This window comes from Moschus berezovskii, chromosome 15 (genome assembly GCF_049115385.1).
Source record: "Moschus berezovskii isolate FMDL1 chromosome 15, NW_MosBer_1.0, whole genome shotgun sequence".
NCBI classification, from domain to species: Eukaryota; Metazoa; Chordata; class Mammalia; order Artiodactyla; family Moschidae; genus Moschus; species Moschus berezovskii.
Window position 1 is genome coordinate 71,586,742 of NC_142474.1, and position 17,857 is coordinate 71,604,598.

The 17,857-nt window shown below is 39.0% G+C and overlaps 1 long non-coding RNA gene across 1 annotated transcript in view; it reads left to right on the top strand.

The window, feature by feature from the left end:
• The window catches only part of LOC148775467 (uncharacterized), a 114,473-nt gene extending 102,402 nt beyond the window's left edge, over positions 1-12,071 (top strand). Inside the window, exon 3 of the long non-coding RNA XR_016039241.1 lies at positions 9,680-12,071. This is a non-coding gene — a long non-coding RNA (uncharacterized LOC148775467). The remainder of the gene's footprint in view (positions 1-9,679) is intronic.
• The last annotated feature ends 5,786 nt before the right edge of the window (positions 12,072-17,857 follow it).

Here is a 17,857-nt window from a genome sequence, read left to right on the forward strand (position 1 = left end):
CAGCAACTACTTGGAAATCACTATTTCAAGCCACCTCTGCCTATTCTTTCCTAGACTAAGCTTACATGTCTTTCTCTGCCATGTATTCAGACCCATACTTCCCTGAAGATATAATTCTCATTAGTAAAATCTGTCCTAGGAGGGAGACCACACTAATGATCCATCAGTTCAGTTCAGTTCAGTTCAGTCGCTCAGTCGTGACCGACTCATTGTGACCCCATGAATCACAGCATGCCAGGCCTCCCTGTCCATCACCAACTCCCGGAGTTCACTCAAACTCATGTCCATCGAGTCGGTGATGCCATCCAGCCATCTCATCCTCTGTCGTCCCCGTCTCCTCCTGCCCCCAATCCCATCCAGCATCAGAGTCTTTCCCAGTGAGTCAACTCGTCGCATGAGGTGGCCAAAGTATTGGAGTTTCAGCTTTAGCATCAGTCCTTCCAATGAACACCCAGGATTGATCTCCTTTAGAATGGACTGGTTGGACCTCCTTTCTGTCCAAGGGACTCTCAAGAGTCTTCTCCAACACTATAGTTCAAAAGCATCAATTCTTCGGCACTCAGCTTTCTTCACTGTCCAACTCTCATATCCATACATGACCACTGGAAAAACCATAGCCTTGACTAGACGGACCTCTGTTGGCAAAGTAATATCTCTGCTTTTTAATATGCTGTCTAGGTTGGTCATAACTTTCCTTCCAAGGAGTAAGCGTCTTCTAATTTCATGGCTGCAGTCACCATCTGCAGTGATTTTGGAGCCCAAGAAAATAAAGTCTGACACTGTTTCCACTGTTTCTCCATCTATTTGCCATGAAGTGATGGGACCAGATGCCATGATCTTTGTTTTCTGAATGTTGAGCTTCAAGCCAACTTTTTTACTCTCCTCTTTCACTTTCATCAAGAGGCTTTTTAGTTCCCCTTCACTTTCTGCCATAAGGGTGGTGTCATCTGCATATCTGAGGTTATTGATATTTCTCCCAGCAATCTTGATTCCATCCCTCCCCATTAATATTAAACTGGCCTCTCCAGACTGAAAATATGGGGACCATTGTTTGGTAACATTGAACACCACAGGGGTGTGAGTGTTATTCACTCAGTTATGTCCGACTTTGCAATCCCATGGACTTTAGCCTGCCAGGCTTCTCTGTCCATGGAATTCTCCAGGCAAGAATACTGGATTGGGTTGCCATTGCTGTCTCCAGGTCATCTTCCAGACCCACTGATCGAACTCCGTTCCATTCCATTGCTCAGTTGTGTCCGACTCTTTGCGACCCCGTGGACTGTAGCCTACCAGGCTTATCCGTCCATGGGATTCTCCAGGCAAGAATACTGGAGTGGGTTACCGTTTCCTTCTCCAGGGGATCTTCCCGACCCAGGGATCGAACCCGGGTCTTCCGCATTGGAGGCAGACGCTTTAACCTCTGAGCCACCAGGGAACTCAGGTCTCCTGTATCACAGGCAGATTCTTTACTGTCTGAACTACCAGGGAAATTACTTTGCAAATAATTAAAGTGTTCTGTGCCACCATTTTCTATCGTTTGGCTCCAGGAAATGAACAAGGTAGTCCTACAAATTAAAACCATTTAATTTTAAAAATTGTAAATTTAAAATTTAATTTACAATTTTTTAAGTTCTAGCAACTTCATCAGAATACAGTAAAGTACATTCTCCTGCGTGTTAAGAGGACTGGGTCTTGACCCCAGCTCAGTATAATCTGATTCATATATGTATTTGAGCAAATAACTTTTCAGTATCCTTACTCTCATGACTGCTGAACTGGATATCACTACAATCTTTCCCCACTCTATAACTCCACCATTTCTTCTGTCCTTTCAATTCTCTCGCACAGATACTACCAGAATGGGAAATTGCAAGCTAAACTAGCTTGGAGGTAGAGTTGACTGTTTCTTTTTTCAGGCAGAAGATATAATAAAACCTCTTTCCCCAGAGCATGACTATTTGAATATGACATGATGAGAAAATAGTTTTAGTTTCCAGCATGCCTAGTTTCATGTTATGGGTGAATCTGAATCTATCCTCACCTGGGTTAAACTAACTGTTGGAAAATTTCTGTTGTAACTTGCCAAAACACATGAGTATATTTCTACAGAAATTATAGTTTCATTCTGCATAATTCTTTTTTTAGAAAGTAAACATCAAATATAACCCAGGAGTGAATAAGAAATTGATGTGTAAAATTTGATGGAAATTTTCTGTAATATTCCAATAATATTTCTAAATTTTTTATTGTTTTTGCACCATTTCTAATAAAATATTTCTGGCTATTTTAAAATAGTAGAAGTATTAAGTGCAATTTTATTTTGTTCCAGGCTCATATTTTTAAAGTTCACAATATCTTTGTTCTTAACATGTAATTAGATAAAGGAAATCAATTTCATGAGTTCACAAGAGTGAGCTCTATTATTTTTAATAATCCACAGGAATTTTAAAAATAATAATCAGACTTTGAAATCCAGCCAATGTTGGCATTTGTCAAACACTACATTTTCTTAGTAAATAGATTGGAAATCACTCTTTTAAAATCATCTTGAATTCCAGAATCTATGTGTCTGGAACACGTCTCAACTCATCTTCTGAGGGTATTCCTAAGTAACATTTAAGTAATGATACCTAAGTTAAACAAAGACATCACAAGGAAAAAACCAATATTCTTCCTGGACATAGGTACAAAAATCCCTAACAAAATATCACTAAACCAAACCCAACAATTAGTCTGTATGAGGGATTATACCCCATAACTAAGTGAGATCAACCTTGGAAATGCAAAGTTGGTTTAATCCAAAATCAACTAGGTGATCTTTCAAAAGGGTATGACAACAGTTCAATTAAGGAAATAATAAGTTTTTAATAAGTGTTCCCAGAACAACTAGATTTATTTATTAAACAACAACAATAAAAACTTATGCCCTTCCTCACACCACACATGGGTATTGCCTGGAATGTGGATCACAAACCAAATGTAAGAGCTAAACCTATAAAACTTCTAAAAAATAATAAAACATGACCTCAAGGACACAATCCACAAAAGAAAAAATAAGTTGGACTTCAGCATAATACTAAGTGCTTGCAAGATTGTGGAACAACTTGAATCCTCATACATTTTTAATGGGAATATAAAAATTTGAAAACACTTCAACAGTTTCTTAAAAATTTAGATGTGTATTTAAATCAACCTCAATACTTCACTCCTGGATCTCTACGCAAGAGAAATGCAAGCATACACACAGCCTTATTTGTGACTGTTCAGGGCAATATTGTTCATCTCAAACTGTAAATAATTCAAATGTCCGTTACAGATGAATATAGCCAAAAATGTAATGTATCTATACAATGAAGTATTAATCAATTCAAAGGAAGAAACTAGTGATCCAGTCTACAACCTAGAAGTCAAAACGAATTTAGACACAAAAGACTATGTATTTTATGATTCTACCTTATTTCTACCAAATTTAGAAATTTGAAATTTCTAAAAGACAAAATGACAGAGAGAGAAAGCAGATCAGTAGTTGCTTGGGCTGAAGGTGACAAACAGCATCAGAGAAATTTATGGAGTGATGGAAATGTTCTAACACTGGATTGCAGGGTAGGTTGCAAAACAATAAATTTGCTAAAATTCATCAAATGATTATAAATTGATGGATTTTATAGTATATGAAGTTTATATCAATGAAACTGTAAGAAGAAGTAAACTGCTATAGTAAGCCAAAAACATGATTAAACCTTACGAGATATATGACCAGCAAGGATAGCATTTAAAGTATTATTCAGTGTTATCAGTGTTTAGTTATAATTACCATGAAAATTCAGTTTTATTTTTACTGCAAGAGTGGAAAATGTGATGACAGATATTTTTTCAAAATTATCCTTGGTGCTTCCACCCTGTACTGTTATACTGTGTAGTTTATCATCAAATTCTTTAGAAATGACAGGAATGTCTATCACTATGACATCCCCTCACTTTGAATAAACTCTGATTGGGCAACAACCTTCTCTGGAGATGGATCCCTAATCATATTATTCCCTATTTGTTGATGCCAGTCTTTTTTGCTCATGGTAATTGATCAGTGGATTAATTTGAAAGAGCAGATACTCAGGTTTTATACTGGAGAGCATAAGAAAATCCATATGAAAAATATGCACGGGGAGTGCAAAGAGGATTCAAAGATAAAGCATGATAAAGCCTTTGACCATGTGGATCACAGCAAACTGTGAAAAATTCTTCAAGAGATGGGAATACCAGACCACTTGACCTGCCTCCTGAGAAATCTGTATGCGGGTCATGAAGCAACAGTTAGAACTGGACATGGAACAACAGACTGGTTCCAAATAGGAATTGGAGTACATCAAGGCTGTATATTGTCACCTTGCTTATTTAACTTATATGCAGAGTACATCATGAGGAACGCTGGGCTGGATGAAGCACAAGCTTCATCCTGGAATCAAGACTGCCAGGAGAAATATCAATAACCTCAGATATGCAGATGACACCACCTTTATGGCAGAAAGTGAAGAGGAAATAAAAAGCCTCTTGGTGAAAGTGAAAGAGGAGAGTGAAAAAGTTGGCTTAAAGCTCAACATTCAGAAAACTAAGATCATGGCATCTGGTCCCATCACTTCATGGCAAATAGATGGGGAAACAGTGAGAGACTTTATTTTTTTGGGCTCCAAAATCACTGCAGATGGTGACTGCAGTCATGAAATTAAAAGATGCTTACTCCTTGGAAGGAAATTTATGACCAACATAGACAGCATATTAAAAAGCAGAGACATTACTTTGCCAACAAAGGTCTGTCCAGTCAAGGCTATGGTTTTTTCAGTATTCATGTATGGATGTAAGAGTTGGAATATAAAGAAAGCTGAATGTCGAAGAATTGATGCTTTTGAACATAGTGTTGGAGAAGACTCTTGAGAGTCACTTGGACCACAAGGACATCCAACTAGTGCATCTAAAGATCAGTCCTGAGTGTTCATTGGAAGGACTGATGTTGAAGCTGAAACTCCAATACTTTGGCCACCTGATGCAAAGAGCTGACTCATATGAAAGGACCCTGAAGCTGGGAAAGAGCTTCCCTGGTGGCTCAGATGGTAAAGCATCTGACTACAGTGTGGGAGACCCAGGTTCGATCCCTGGGTCGAGACGATCCCCTGGAGAAGGAATAGCAGCCCACTCCAGCACTCTTGCCTGGAAAATCCCATGGACGGAGGAGCCTGGTAGGCTGCAGTCCATGGGCTTGGGAAAGATGCTCAGAAAGATTGAAGGCAGGAAGAGAAGGGGATGACAGAGGATGAGATGGTTTGATGGCATCACCGACTCAATGGACATGAGTTTGGGTAAACTCCAGGAGTTGGTGATGGATTGGGAGGCCTGGAGTTCTGCAGTCCATGGGGTAGAAAAGAGTCAGACACAACTGAGAGAATTAACTGAGCTGAACCTTTAAAATTTTAATGAAATAGGTATATATAGAATGTTATTAGTCTGAATTTTTCATTTGTTATTTATTTTCCAAGAAAACAATATAAAATGAAAACTAATCACATATGTTTGTATATACACAACTTGCATATACACACATGTATGTGTGCATATACCCACACATGTATGGGTATCCACATGCCTATACCTCTATCTAGATGTGTCTGTTCTGGCACACCCAGTTGTGCCTGACTCTCTGTGGCCCCATGGACTATTGCCTGTCAGACTCTTCTGTCCATGGGATTCTCCAGGCAAGAGTACTGGAGTGGGTTGCTATTCTCTTATCCAGGGGATCTTTCTGACCCAGGGGTCAAGCGTGAGTCTCTTGCATCTCCTGCATTGGCAGGCAGGTTCTTTACCAGCTGAGCCACCTGAGAAGCCCTATGTCAACATAGATTTATTTTAAGTCTCTCTCTGTCACAGGTTGAATTGTGCTCCTAAAAGTCATATGTGGACATCTTAACCCCCAGTACCTTGGAATGTGACCATATTTGGATTCAGGTTCTTATAGGCATAATCAAGCTAAAGTGAGGTCATTAGAGTGGGCCCTAGTCTAAAAGACTGGTGTTCTTATAAAAAGGCGAAATGTGAATGCACAGAGAAAAGACATTGTGAAGAAACAGGGATAATGCCCTTTGCAAGTCAGAGACCTGGAACAAATCCCACCGTCACAGCCTTCAAGAAGGACCCAGCTGTGCTGCTACCCTGATCTGAGACTTCCAGAACTGGAAGTCTGTCTGACAGATCTGGGACTTCCAGAACTACGAGACAGTAAAGTCCTGCTATTTAAACCACTCAGTCTGTGTTATTTTGTTATGGCAGCTTTAGCAAACCTATGCACTGGCCTCGGTAGGGCTCCACAGAATAGAAACTGAAATGTTTTATGTGCAAATAATCTAGAGTTTGCTTGTTAAATTCAAATTGATTTGCTACTGAAATGACAAATAGAGTTGGAAAATATTGCAAGAACTGTTGTATCTACAAGAGAAGAAGGAAAGATATATTCAATTTGTAACACAAAGTGTGACAAACGTTAAGCTTGTCATCTGATATTAAAATTCTATCTGGCTTCGTGGATCCTATTGGCAGAGGAAGTGTTTAAGAGGGGGATTTAGGTGGAAATAAAAGTCATTCATGTGCATCTACAATAGCTTGAATTCAGAATAGAAAGGCATTCTGTCTATTTCTGACATTATGGTTTTCCCACGATGCTGCTGCTGCTGCTGCTGCTGCTAAGTCGCTTCAGTCATGTCCGACTCTGCGCAACCCCATAGACGGCAGCCCACCAGGCTCCCCCATCCCTGGGATTCTCCAGACAAGAACACTGGAGTGGGTTGCCATTTCCTTCTCCAATGCAGGAAAGTGAAAAGTGAAAGTGAAGTCGCTCAGTCATGTCTGACTCTTAGCGACCCCATGGACTGCAGTCTACCAGGCTCCTCTGTCCATGGATTGTCCAGGCAAGAGTACTGGAGTGGGGTGCCATTGCCTTCTCCGTTTCCCATGATATATCTCTGCAAATTCCTATAAACCCCTGCAGTACATGACATTCACCTGGGCAACTGCTTATCCTAAGCAGATATTAAATGTAGTAACAGAGGTGGAGACATTACTTGGAAGCATTTTGAAATGTCCCCTTCTTAGAAAGTTTTATGTTGTTTATTAATACTTAGAAGGGAAGCAAAGAATGCCTTCGTGTGTGTATATATGTAAATACACATATATATGCATATACATACATACACATAGACTTATTTTTGGGTGAATATTTTATCAACCACTAAGAAAGAGTAAAAAGTATTCAGAAATTTATTTTAGCTGTCTCTTTCCAGATTATTTTTTGTTATTGCAAAGTGATAAACGAGAAAGCATTCCATTACTGAAATGAAAACTTCCTACTCCAAAATCCATTCACTTTCATCATGTAAAAGAGAAGAAATGAAAAGATAAATTTTAAAGACATTGGATCTTAAACGCCTAGCTAAAAAGTGAGATTTAAATTACCCTGGACACAGACTGTAAATGGAACGATTATATAGCAGGCCCTCTTATCTACAGGCTCCAAATCCATGAATTCAACCCAATGCAGATAGAAAGTCTGTTGGTCGAATCCCAGGGTATGGAATATGAAGATAGGGAGGGCTGAGTGCACTGGCCATGTTTTGCAATGGACTTAAACATCTTTGGATTTTGGCATCTGCAGGGAGTCCTAGAACTATTCCCCCAAGGACGTGAAGACGCAACTGTGCTGGAATGTGCATTTCACGCATCTCCAGATCTGTAGATTTGTGTGTATATCAGTCCCTTTGTCTATCTATGATCCTATTGCTGATCTTATTCTCTAAATAACCTAAATGAGTGTCACAATATCCGCTTGCTCTATTACTGTGTCACTCTCTTCCTCTCCGACTTCAGAGAAGGAAAGTTTTATAGACACGATTGAATTATTCTTCCACCTTCACTTTGAGAAAATCTCTTGTTCAGGGGCCTCTTATCACAGAGCCTCTCATTATATCATTGCCTCTTTGATTTCTCTTGGTGCCTATGTCCTAGAGACTTTAAGAAAAGCGAATATAAAAGCGAGCTTACAGATACCGCCATAGACCCCAGTCTGTCACCCATCCTTTCAGGTACATACATACAATAGAATGTTACTCACCCTTAAAAAATAAGGAAACTCTGCCATTTGGGACACATGGATGAACATAGAGGACATTATGCTAAGTGAAATAAGCCAGGCGCAGCAAGAAAAATACTGTATGATTCTGCATGTATAAGGAATCCAAAGTCATCAGATTCATAGAAACAGAGTAAAATGACATTGCCAGATGCTGGGGGAGGGAACATGGGGGAGGTCCTAACCAAGAGGTATAAAGTTTCGATTATGCAAGATGGATAAGTTCTGGAGATGTGCTGTACAACACTGCACCTGTAGTTAGTATTGTACTCCTAAAAAAATCTCATGAGAATAGATACAATGTTAAATTTTTTATCACAACAACAAATAATATAAATAAGTTGTAACTTGAATCTTCTATTTAAACTGCAAAATATTGATTTGACATATTGTATGATGGACTCTGTGAAATAGGTTTTAACACAGTCATGACTAATTAGAGTCATTAATTAGACTCTAATTAATTAATTTTGATTTGATCCTTTCTCAACTTGCAACATGCTCATTTTAGACGTTAATCACTAATCCAAGTATTGCTGGGTTAAAAGTACCATATTTTAATGGCTCAGATCAAATTTGGTTTGCATTAGGCATAGTGTTTGATAGCTTGCCATCACCAAGTGAAGCATAGAAAGGATTTTAAAAGGTTGTATTGTCATCAGAAAAATATGCAGTCCTACCACTAGAGCCCTAAGAAGTCTTGCAAAGTCCACACAGTATATATATGTAACATTGGGCTGGAGCTAGGGTATTTTCAACCCAAAGTAAACTGGAATTCTTTACCTCACAAATAAACTGGTAGTCCCAAACGTCAAATAATGTTTCAAATGAGAAATAACGGTGAATATTCATTTGAAAATAAAGACAGAATTTAAGCAGGTAGGATTTAATTAGCCAAACTGGAATGTAGCCAGACCTCTTCAGCTAACATCTCTGCTCATTAATAGATAACATTATTCCTGCCCTGCTAAACCCAATGTCAGGAACAGAAAACATCCTCGCTTTACTTCCTCATTGGTAAATATCCAAAATTAAATAGGATATTAAAATGCACACATTTCAAATAAAAAACATTTCTCTGTAAGATAGGTATAGCCACTTTTCCACTATTAAACTATTAACATGGAAAAAATTCATGTATCAGCAATAATATCCCCATACTTTAAAATATGAAGTCAATGGTAACCTGAACCCTGTATAAGAGACTGCAAAAGAGACATAGGCATTTAGAACAGTCTTTGGGACTCTGTGGGAGAGGGTGAAGGTGGAATGATTGGAGAAAATGGAATTGTAGCATGTATATTATCATAAGTGACCAGTCCAGGTTCGACGCATAAATTTTCCTCTGTTCAAAAAAAATAAATAAATAAATAAAATATGAAGTCAAGTTATTTGTTGGGTACTGCATACTATACATAGCAGACTTGTCATGCTTTCTTTAACCAGTTCCTGTCCTTTTCTCTTCTTACCCAAATATCACCCTGTTTTAAAAAAAATCTGTTTTTCCCATAGGTTTTCAAATGATTTTGTTACAATGGCACTTGCTTCCCTGCCCACAGTGATAATCCAGCAGTGGATGCAACATTCAAGCTAGGTTATTTCCCAGGATGTTTCAACCTGCATGCAGAAGAGTGGCCATTCTTTCTGAAAGGGAATTTGGGAAGCTGTGTTCCCCATGGAGCTGGTGTATTTTCCAGCCTTATGGAAAGTTGTCCTGAAACGCTGAAGTCGATACAGAAGATCAGCTGAAGAAACAGCTGAGAAGGCAATCAAGATGGTCTGGGAAGATGAGATTCTTGTTCTTAAATTTTCCAGAGTTGCCTTTATTTCTGTTTTCCCAGATCTTGGTGCTTTAGTTATTCCTAGAATATAATCCTCTGAGAAGGCAATGGCAACCCACTCCAGTACTCTTGCCTGGAAAATTCCATAGGCGGAGGAGCCTGGTAGGCTGCAGTCCATGGGGTCGCTAAGAGTTGGACACGACTGAGCGACTTCACTTTCACTTTTCACTTTCATGCATTGGAGAAGGAAATGGCAACCCACTCCAGTGTTCTTGCCTGGAGAATCCCAGGGACGGGGGAGCCTGGTAGCTGCCGTCTATGGGGTCACATACAGTCAGACATGACTGAAGCGACTTAGCAGCACCAGCAGAAAATAATTCTACTAATTGCTCCCAGTAACTTCAAAAAAAAAAAGTTGCTGTTTAAACTAAATTGGCTCAACAGTAAGGAATCCACCTGCAATACAGAAGCAGGAGACACAGGTTCAATCCCTGGTTTGGGAAGGTCCCCTGGAGGAGGGCATGGCAACCCACTGCAGTATTCTTGCCTGGAGAATCCCATGAACAGAGGAGCCTCGTATCTATAGTCCATGGGGTCGCAAAGAGTTGGACATGACTGAAGCGACTTAGCACACACGCACGGGCACACTTGTACCGCAGTGGGATGACTAGAGCTGCTGGGACCTTGTCAGGTTTATTTCTGTCCCTCTGTGTGGCTTTCTGTTTAGCTGAATTTGGACTTCCACATAGCACTGAAGTCTCAGGGTCAGTATGAGACTGTGATTGAGTCTCAGAGGAATTATAGCGTGTCCTCAGAGGAAAAAATCCCAAGAATTCCAGGTGGAAGCTGTGAGACTTCGTAAGATCTAGCCCTGAAATAATTTCTATTGCATTTTATTGTTTGAAATGTGAGTCACAGGACCAACCCAGACTCAGGGGAGGCGTTTAATAAGGGCGTTCACACTGGGAAGTATATTTTGTTGAGAACCTGTCTTTGAGATGAGTTTCCACAGTAAGCAGAGGCGTTAAGAACTTCAACAGTTAACCAGGCATCAGAAATCATGTTTCATAGTAACAGTATGTGCCTTTCATTTCAATATCTCACATGTGCTTTCACTCCTCAGTGCCTGGTGCTGTGTCTGGAACATAACATGTGCTCAGTGGATACTTGCAAATTAAATAGCTAGATGTTAGTTTATACATTCTGTTTATCTTTGCCTATAGCATATATCTTCACCGTGAGATCAGTGTAACAACAAGAATTCCTAAGTCATCGAAGCATTCAAATCACCATATTCTGTGCTATAGGGAATACGATAAAATTCATACCCCTTGAAATCGGTAGATATGTCTTATTCTTCTTAGATTTCTCAATACTGAATGAGTGTGTGTGTTAGTCGCTCAGTCATGCTCGACTCTTTGCGACCCCACGGACTACAGCCCACCAGGTCCTCTGTCCATTACTGAATAGTGGTGTAGTATTCACTTAGTATGCACCTGATACAGGTACAAAAGGAAGTCTAAATGAAAATCTTATAAGAAATTTGGGGATACAGCCCAGAAGTATTGATTCAGACTTCCAGGCCATTACACAGGGAGAGCTTAGATTGGTGGGAATAGGGTTATAAAGCAGCAAGTAGCAGCCTTTCTTGCTATGCATGTGTTTGAAGTATATTCTACCTACCTGGCCAGCAGGTAGCTGGAGAGATGCTATGATTCATATAGCATATAAAGTATGTCATTTGTGATATGACTCCCAAATTCTAGACACCCACGTGGCTTATGTTGCCAGGCATGCCTTACCTTTCTATTCATCTTACAGTAAACTAAAGGGAATTGTGGCTGTTATTCTCTTCCAAAGATTAACTAAAAAGACTACCACTCATCTTAAATAATTATCACTTCTAAAATACACATAGGCATAAGACATGTAGGTATGCCTCGAGGACTTTATTATATGGAAAACATAATAGCATTTTGTAGAGACAAATGGCAACATTATTTTGACTGCCTACAGCAATCAGAGAAAACTTTATTGAAAAATTCTCATTTCTTAATTATCACTATGTATAGACAGGACTGTCTCCTGGAGAGTATAGACTAATTTTCCCACTGGGGTTTCATGCTAGAGCAAAAAATGAAATTTTGATTTATACCTTCTTTCTAATATCTGAATTTTTCCTAATTATTTTCAGAGAAAATTTTAGCTAACAGAAAAATATAAATTTTTATGTGGGACCTGTATAAGCCTAGCATAGCAGAAAATTATCACCCATCTTCTGATTTCACAGATGGCTAATTAGTAGCACATGAAAGTACAGAATCTCTTCACCTAGAAAAATTCCATAATTTAAGACAATCACTGCATCTGTGAATGCTAAGATCTTCCTCATGGTGCCACTGAGAAACACTGAGTTTTTACTTTTAAACCACTAGGAGCAGTGCTTGGCATGTAACCGTTATTAAATATTGAAAATTATTACCATCTACATCTTTAAAATTACGTCTTTCACACAGTTTAGATTTTCCAATACAACTCTAATTTGTTTTTAATACAGTCATATTAGTATCATTCATTATCATGTCTTCTTAATGCACTGTTTTTTAAGGCAGCACTACTGAATTGTGCTTTAATTAAATACCCAAAAATGATACCCCATAAGCTTCCACTTTCCAAAAGGTAAAAAAAATATATATGGTTTCAATCACAGTCATTCTCAGTTTACTCTATTGTCTGGAAATAAGCTTTCTGTCTAAAGCACACTGGCCTGACATATGAAAAAAAAATCATAAATAGTTTTTCATGGGTTTTCATAAAATGTAACCAATTATCGATTTGAAATCCTGCTTAGCTACAGCAGAATACTCTGTAATCAATTACATTTGGGGGTTTAACCTATAGATAGAAGACATGAAAAAGCTGAGTTAATGACTTTTTCAACTGGCCAAATGATATCCTTGGGGGGTGAAATGTAATCCCTAGACTGTCAGTAATTTCCAATTGTCACTGCCACACTTGCTACTGGGGGAGCAGATCTTCCTATTACAGAGCCAACAAGCTACTCTAGACCATCACTTATGTTTCCAAAATAAAAGACCAATACAAGCCATTTTTTTGTCTCTTCCAAATACTACTGATCTTCCTATTTCCATGGTAACCGACTCCTGCTGGCATGATCAAGAAAAGACTGATTTGGGATTTTAATTAATTGCTTAGAAATGGAAATGTAACAGGGACTGGCAGTTCAACTAAGCACATTTTGCAAAGTGAATAAAAATAGAGTTTCTGAAATAATTGAAATTGTTTCAGTGACTGTAGCACATCTTTTGCTAGACACCTTAATTTATTCCATACTCCAAATAAATCTGCCAAATGTACTAAGCCATTTTGTCAACACAAATCATTTTGGCAAATACTTTAATCCCTCTTCTAAACAAAATGCATTGTAATTTTAAAAATCTAACCCCTCAGTGTGAACCCACTGGGTCCCATCTGAGATATTAGTGGATCATGTTTAAAGGACCTGTCATCTCCTACTTGTAAAGAAGTGCCCCTATTCTTGTTACCTCCTAAGGAGAAAATTTGTTGAACTTCACCCACCATAGCAGTGTTCCATGTTCCTACCATTAAGGATGGCCTTGTGTATGTGTACATGTGTGTATCTGTTCAGTCGCTCAGTCATGTCCAGCTCAAGTGGTCCAAGGACAGTAGCCCACCAGTATCCTCTGTCCATGGGATTATCCAGGCAAGAATACTGGAGTGGTTTGCCATTTCCTTCCCCAGAGAATCTTCCCAGGGATAGAACCCATGTCCCCTGCATTGCAGGCAGATCCTTTACCACTGAGCCACCAGGGAAGCCCCCAAATTGACAATCAAATAATCAAATGAATTTAACCGCAGTGCATTAAGGTAAACTAAGAGTGTTAAAGAACCAGAGCTATTGGTTATAGTTAATGCCTTGTAATCTAGATGTTTCACCTCTATGGTCAGGAAGTAAAGAGCATGTCATAGGAAGAATTTCCAAGCAAATCACTAAAGCACCCTGTGATACTGGTTGCAGGTAATGACAGGTCAACTAAAATTCAGGAAGATTCAAATCGGATCCCACCACAGCCCCAACTTCTAGTCAACTGATAGAAAATATAAGACTCAGGAACCCCAGGTGGGTTGGAATATAAGACCGTGCAGTTGAGTCATCTCACTCTCAAAGCAGGCTTGTCGAATTGTCAGGAGTCCAGTTCAGGCGGTGGTTCGTCTTCTTTTTCTTGTTTTTTTGGAGTCAACCGCCAGAAAATGAGTGATGAGAATAACTAACGTCAAAAGCTGCTGCATCTTCAGAGCAAGAAAACTACACTTCAGAAAATGATTCTAAGCAAAGTGAGGAAAAATTCCACCAGTTACACCAAATTTTTGTATGTGTTTCTACTTCCTGCAAAAGACACTTGGGGCCAAATGAATTGAAATAGAGCTTTAGACTCTTGTCCTGGGAAGATCAAGCGAATTCCCCACAATATCACTGTGGGGACTGCTGTTTAATAAGAAACAACAGGACCCTGCTGACTGGATACAGGAGGTGTAGGCCGTGCACACGCTCTGCTCTGTTTTATACCCCTTGGCAAGAACTAACGCACACGACAGCACCACTGGATGATGTAATGGGACAAGAAACTAAAGGGGGAAAACAGATAAGGTGAACGAGACTGTTCCACATTTAAAATATGCTGGAAGGTGACATCAATGGTGTCAATACGCTAATGGAACTCATTTTTATATTTTCAAAGCCTTATGGTTTTTTTTCCACAAACTTGAACTTTAAAGAGAAAACATCATACATGCTGTTAATTAAAATACTTATAAAATAAAACCTTTGAATAAAAACATCAATATTTGGTAAATGGCAAATATCAAAGATATAGAAATTAAGCAATAAGCAAATGGCTGCAAAACACAAAAGGAATGATTATCCAGAAAAGACAACAAAAGTTTTCAGACATAAAAATATCTTTTAACATACAATCTTTGTTAAGAGCTATATATGTAACAGTTCACCTAGGATTAAATACATTTAATTATATATAACAGTATGTTTCTCTGTGTGTATATATGTATATATCCATCCATACTACGCATGTGTAATTCCTACCTGGATTTTAACACACTATTTTGTCTAATCCAAGATCAGCAGGTAGATAATGTTATAATCATAAGAATTAATGATGTGTTTTTACTCTAAATTCACTTTCTGCTATAACCTGACATAACTTTTGGTTTCACTATGATCTTTGACCTGGTAAATCTTTCTGAACTTTATTTTACCTTTTTTGTTTGTTTTCCTATAGGGGTTTGAACCTTCTTGGGGCCATTGTCTTTCACAGGAAGTACTATGGTGTGTGTGTGTGTATGTGTGTGAGGGGGGGTGTAGAGTGTGGGTGTCAGGGGAGGAGAGGGGAATGCATGCATGCTCAGTCATGTCTGACTCTCTGTAACCCCATGGACTGTAGCCCGCCAAGCTCTTCTGTCCATGGAAATTTTCCAGGGGGAAGAGAACTACTAATTTTTGGGTGCTGTTACCATGCCAATCCCTATGACAGGCTGACCTTTGTTTGTTTAGTCACAAAGTCATATCTGACTCTTTTGCAACCCCATGGACTGTAGCCCACTAGGCTCCTCTGTGCCTGAAATTTCCCAGGCAAGAATACTGGAGTGAGTTGCCATTTCCTTCTCCAGGGGGGATCTTCCAGACCTAGGGATCAAATGCGCATCTTCTGCATTGGCAGTTGGAGTCTTTACCACTGAACCATCAGGGAAACAAGCTGGATATCTTTACTCAAATATCTGCCAATCAAACTCTACTTAAAAATGCTTAAATGCAAGAAGCTTTCTCTTTCTATTGTCATTCTTTGACCTGAACTCTGTTTCGCCTGATATGATAGAATGAGTTTGCATGTAGCTTCAGAACGCAAGTCTAAATTGAGAGCATTCATTCATATGTTCATCCTAAAAATCACACTTCTTACCAAAAAAGAGCCTGTTGGAATTAAGAAATTTTCTTTGCTGTGACTTTTCTTTTGTTTACTCCATTTTTCCCCTGAAAGTACATTTTGAAAGTAAGAGAGAGTGTTCATTTTGGATGACAATTACTGCAAGAAGAGGCTGCCCAGTTCAAAGTAAGTCAGGGACCAAGGGTGGTATGTGCTGTGGATTTCTCACATCTCTGCATCCTTGCTCCATCTCATCTCTTTCCTCTCTCCCTTGATTCACTGCAAAGCAAATGCTTGATAAAAGTGAGGCTGATGAAGGTGGCTGCTTTGTGGACTGTCTCAGGAGAAATCTCCAATTTCCATTCCAGACCATTCCTAGAGCGCTTGGTATTCTCACGTAGTATAACTTTCCAACTTATGCAAAAGTATCTATTATGTGTGGTGGATTACTGACTCTACAATTTAGCATGAATTTTAAAATGGAATACCCTGTGACATTTCTTTCAACAGTCTGTATTATCTGACATTATCTTTTAGTCTTCAAGTTTAAAAAAATAGTAAGAACTTGGCTCTACCTGAAGTTAATAACTAAAAATTCAATATGCTCCTACAGGATATAAATATATGAGTCTCCCGGAGAAAGATGAAACTAATTTAAGAACTTCCCACATATTGAGAACAGTTCACAGAAATTTACCAGCTGCTTCTTCACGTAAGATAGGATCTCTTGGTTGGTGAATGTGCTGAATGCCAATTAAAACATTACCTACCTTGAGGGCATTAATATGGAGCAAAAGAGGATGACTGATGGGAAGGTCAAAATACACTTAGCAAAAGAAAAGTGTCTGATAAAGAATAACCTGCATTACAGTCTACAGCAACCCACCAACTTCCTGAAAATTATTGTATAAATATGGATGATGTCTATTGAGTTCTTTTGTAACTCTCGTGTTTCTGTGGCAGTCAACTCCTGATTATAAGCAAAGCTTCTTTAGAAACAAACTACAATCTCAATTCCTGCTGGGACAATTTTTCCAGGGGTCTCTCAGTTCCAGGAAGAAATGAGACTCAGAGCTTATTGAATTGGCCAGAGTTGAGAGGTAAAGACACATCCACGATTAAGCATCATTTCCACTTTGGCCCAATTGCTTCATTCTTTCTGGAGCTATTAGTAATGGCCCTCCACTATTCTGCATTAGCACATTGGACACTTTCTGACCTATTGGGAGGGTGGGCGGGGCTCATCTTCTGGTGTCATATCTTTTTGCCTTTTCATACTGCCCATGGGATTCTCTAGGCAAGAAGACTGGAGTGGTTTGCCATTCCCTCCTCCAGCAGACCACATTTGGTCAGAACTCTTCACTATGATCTGTTCAACCTGAGTGGCCCTGCACAAGAAAGCTGGTAGCTTCACTGAGTTACACAAACCCGTTTGTCATGACAAGGCTGTGATCCATGAAGGGGCATATTCTAGTTCTGAGTTTTCAATAACCACAGAAAACATTGTCATTCTTAAATTAAATGTGTCTGCATTTAGTCTTTCCTGAAATAATTGCAAATTTATATGGTCTATGATACTTATATTTATTTGTGTGTGTGTGTGAAGTCCTCCACATCAACACATGAACTTTGGAAAACAACTACATTATACTTAAGCAATCAGTTCTTTGTTACAGCTGAAAACAGTGGGTGGGCCGTTTTTTTTTTTTCCCAGGTTAGAAAAAACAGGCTGAGAAGTGAACACCTCAGATTGCTTCTGTTTGTTTGAGGCTCTTATCCTCAGGGCTGCGTTCTCTTGGCTGGGTGTACCTGTTGATCGTGCTGCTTAACTGTAATTATTCCAGACAGCTTTTTGGCTCACAGCGTTGTTTCATAGCCTTCATAAATCATACAAATTATTACCTAATAGAAAACTGTAATTACCCACA